This window comes from Rutidosis leptorrhynchoides, chromosome 2 (genome assembly GCF_046630445.1).
Source record: "Rutidosis leptorrhynchoides isolate AG116_Rl617_1_P2 chromosome 2, CSIRO_AGI_Rlap_v1, whole genome shotgun sequence".
Lineage (NCBI taxonomy): Eukaryota > Viridiplantae > Streptophyta > Magnoliopsida > Asterales > Asteraceae > Rutidosis > Rutidosis leptorrhynchoides.
The window spans coordinates 424,932,405-424,937,016 of NC_092334.1; the positions used below are offsets into that span (position 1 = coordinate 424,932,405).

At 30.1% G+C, this 4,612-nt stretch overlaps 1 long non-coding RNA gene across 1 annotated transcript; it reads right to left on the reverse strand.

Moving 5' to 3' along the window:
• Positions 1–569: 569 nt before the first annotated feature.
• On the reverse strand, positions 570–3,742 carry LOC139892366 (uncharacterized). The gene is made up of 3 exons (XR_011774045.1): positions 2,305–3,742; positions 1,387–1,461; positions 570–853 (listed from the first exon to the last, which is right to left on the reverse strand). It is a non-coding gene; the product is annotated as an uncharacterized lncRNA (long non-coding RNA).
• Between the last annotated feature and the right edge of the window lie 870 nt (positions 3,743–4,612).

Genomic DNA, 4,612 nt, shown 5'->3' on the forward strand with positions numbered 1-4,612 from the left:
GTTGTATTTTAGCATATTATATTGTGTACTATATGCTATTGGCGATGCTAGCTTATTGTGAATTGCGGATATTTAGTTTATGCATTGTGATTACATGGTTGTTGAATTGCTAGCTCGTATGCGGTATTTGTGTAAGTGTTTGCAAGTAAGTAGATTGTATATGTATATGTAGATGTATAATTATTGCATTCAATAAGCTTTATGCTTACCCCTCAGGTTGTTTACCTTTACAGGTATTGTGGTTGTGAAGCTAGCTAGTTGTTAGACTCGACGTGTAGGAGCGCTTGGGCTCGACGAGGTAGCTTTTGGATATTTAGACGCGGATTGGGGATTTGGTAGTCCCCGGGATTATGCTCTTGGTATCGGGTTGGGTTATTGAGTATTAACCCGTATTTTGTGTGATTGGGTCATTATTACAAATGCTTTTGTAACGTGTCATTTGTGTACCAAGGGTCATTATAAATTGTTAAACGTATCGTTATGATATTATGTTTTTGGTTAAAATGGAGTTGAAAATGTTATGTATTATGAACACTTTAATGAGACCTAACTTATGAAAGGACCCGTTCATACCGATTATAAATGATTCACAATAGTTGATTTCATTGCGAGGTATTTGGCCTCTATATGATACATTTTACAAACATTGCATTCGTTTTTAAAAGACTAACTTTCGTTACATCGAAAGTTGACGGCATGCATACCATTTCATAATACATCCAACTATAATTGGCTTAATAATAATCTTGATGAACTCAACGACTCGAATGCAACGTCTTTGAAATATGTCATGAATGACTCTAAGTAATATCTTTAAAATGAGCAAATGCACAGCAGAAGATTTCTTTCATACCTGAGAATAAACATGCTTTAAAGTGTCAACTAAAAGGTTGGTGAGTTCATAGGTTTATCATAAACAACCGTTTCCATAATTTTAATAGACCACAAGTTTTTATTTTTATATATATAAACTACAGGAACACTCATCTGCAAAAATTATAATACAGGAAAACTCATCTGTATAAAAATTCATTCATATGGTGAACATCTTGTAACCTACATTAACAAATGCATATAGAATATCCCCAAATATACAGGTACACTCATCTGTATATAAAATCGAAGTACTAAAGCATCCATAACCTGGATGGGGTTTGTTAGGCCCATAGATCTATTTTTAGGATTCGCGTCAATCAGGGGGTCTGTTCCCTAATTCTTAGGCTACCAAGCTAAAAGGGTGATATTCAATTTCGATAATCCAACCATAGAATGTAGTTTCGATTACTTGTGTCTATTTCATAAAACATTTATAAAAGCAGCGCATGTATTCTCAGTCTCAAAAATATATATTGCAAAAACATTTAAAAGGGACCAAATGAAACTCACAATACGATATTTTGTAGTAAAAATATGCATACGACGACACTGAACCAGTGCAGAGTTGGCCTCGGATTCACGAACCTACATCATTTATATAAATTAACTCGTATAATTGAAATCGAACAATTTATGTATTATTCTTAGTGATATAATTATTATATTTAATAGTTTATAGGTTTCATTTAGTTACATATATTTAATTTATTTACTTTAGATAATTAGTTATTATTTATTATAAAATTACTAATATAGTTATGTTATACGTATTTAAATATATATTTATATAACTAATATTTATTTGGTAAAATAATATGAATAAAAAGTTATATCATTTTGTAATAATAATAATAATAATAATAATAATAATAATAATAATAATAATAATAATAATAATAATAATAATAATAATAAAAATGTTAATTAATAATAATAATAATGATAATTAAAATTATGATAATAAAGATATATAAAAATTATGATAATGATAATAGTAATAACAAAATGATAATACTTATAATAATAATGATGATAATTTTAAAAACAATATTTTAATAATAATAATAATTTTAATAATAATGATAAATTTAATAATAATAATAATAATAATAATAATAATAATGATAATAATAATAATAATAATAATAATAATAATAATTAGAATTATACCATTATCATCATCATGTTTATATTTTATCATCTTATCATTATCTCGTTATCACATTCATGCATCATATACTTAACATCATCTATCACCATAAGCTTAACAATACTTTTAACTAAATCATAATAGTTATCATACTTGTATCTATACTTGAAACTATAACTATAATTATATTGCTTATTATTATTTAGTTCTTGATCATAAATCATAATCTCATTAACTATTTAAAGATAAAATCAAACATAAAGGATTAAGGGTTATACCCTTTGTGTAAACTGAGCGAGAGAGTCGAGCATTAGTTGCATTTGGGCCTCGATATCAAACGTAAAGGACTCTAGTAGCCCACTAAAAATAACAACTTGTTGGGCCTTGCAAACTTGAACAAGAGCCCATTAAAACAGCCTATCTTATAAACTTATACCATCCGGTTTCTGTTTCTGCTTAAACACCCGTCGATTCTTTTTCTTTTTCATTGATGATTCTGGATACAAATCAATCTTAAATATGTGATACTTACACAAAAACTATGCCTCTTGATCAATTATTTCCATCAACAACGTCAGATTCAAGGAGATTCAAATCGAGTTCTTCATAAACCGAAAACTCAAATCGTTTTAGTTTCTGGATCGATCTAGAATGAAATGAAGAAAATAAAAATGCAGAGTTGTTTAGCATCACCTCATGAAGCTATCTAAAAATTTTGAGGATCTAGCTCGAAGAATCGAGCTCGAATTTCGAAGTCAAGGTTCGCTAGAAAAAGTCAACCGTTTCTTCTTCGTTCAAATTCGAAGTTCAAATGATGTTTCAGGTTATGTTAATAATTTTCGAGCATTAAGATTATGATTTACAACATCTTTTATGACTAACCTGTGGCCTAATAATAAGTACATCGTGAACTCAAATCTCAAGCTTAATCGAAACCACCATGGATGTTCATCGATGAATCTGAAAATTTTGATGTTTTTGTTCTTAAATACTTCACAGATATCCTTAATCGATGCATCTGGAATCTATGTCAATAGATTTTAAGTTTCAATTCGATAGTTTGTGATTTTTGTCAAAATCCCTAATTCGATTTTATGAACTGCCGTTTGACTAACAGATTTGGAGGATTTGAATATGCACTGCTATTCCGTCCAGATACAATGTCAACAATTTGGTGATGGATACTTGAAAGTGCACTTCGATCTGAGATTAAGTAAATGTAAGTTGCAGTTCAATTTCATTTCAGATTCGGTTCAGGGTCTTGTTGTGGTTCGAAACAGGAATGGATAAAAACGGATAGTTTTAAGTAGTAGTAGATGCAATAAGATGGTGTTTTGAGGTGGTGTTTGGGTTGCTTTGGGTAGTGATGGTGTGTGGGTTCAAATGTAGCAGCGAAAGAAGAAGGGTGTAGCAGTAGCAAGAAATAGCAGCCTGTTGTGGTGTTTGGCTGAGATCATAATCGAAACAGAAATGGAGTAATAACAGCGGCTGAAGCAGAATCTTGGTGGGCGGTTTAGTTAGACAGAAAAACAGAAAACAAATAGGGAGTTTGGTGACCGAAGTTCAAGTAACATGTTGCTTGATATGGTGAATTGGTTGCAATCAGGAAGTTTGAACATCTGCAGCAGTTTGTTTTGAAACAGAAGGCAAGTATAGTAGAAACAGTAGCAACAAAATGAAAGGAGAAGAAGAAAAAAAAAATATATATATATATATATATATATATATATATATATATATATATATATATATATATATATATATATATATATATATATATATATGGCGGGCAGCAGCATGGGTGGTCTTTGTGGGTTTAAATGGTGGTGAAAGGGTGGCGTTTGAGGGTGGTTTCCAAATGGAGAAGGAGAGTGATCGGGTATACGTGTGTTATCCTATATGTATATTGTATATGTAATATATCTAAGTCACAGAGTGATTGATTGAAAACAGTAAAATAGTACTAATCAATTAAGGTCCCGTGATGTTTAATTGTTGAGACAAAGACATAGATGGTGGGTAGGGTATATGATCAATATCAAAACCGAATAGCAACCAGTAGAAATGATTGTCATTAGTTTGGGGTGTTACTGAAAACAAAAACTCATTTAGAAAGAGAGGTATTATGTGGGGTTAAAGTCTATAGAGGTATTGGATGCAAGTGGTCATCTTTTACGGATGATTAGATATATAAGCACTAAAAATCACAATGAAACAAAAATACTAAAAGAATTTTAAATAAATAAATCCCACATGCTAATATTGTAAGACAACTAAACTCTATAGAATTTTTAACCTGCCGACACTTATTCTCGGATAGTATTTCGTGCTCCATTGCTAACAGTGACGGATAAAAGTATACATAAAAAGAAATTCTCATACATTAATATAGCATTTGTTATAATAATAATAATAATATAGATATGGATAGTCAATTTTGGTGTATACATATAGTCAATTTTGGTACACAAAGTATGTATTTTTATATTGAGATTTTAGGCTATAAATACTCATGAATGCAAGCATTAAACTTGCACCATTTCTCACACTTACAAAGTGTTTCTTTCTTTCTCTCCATTATCATCT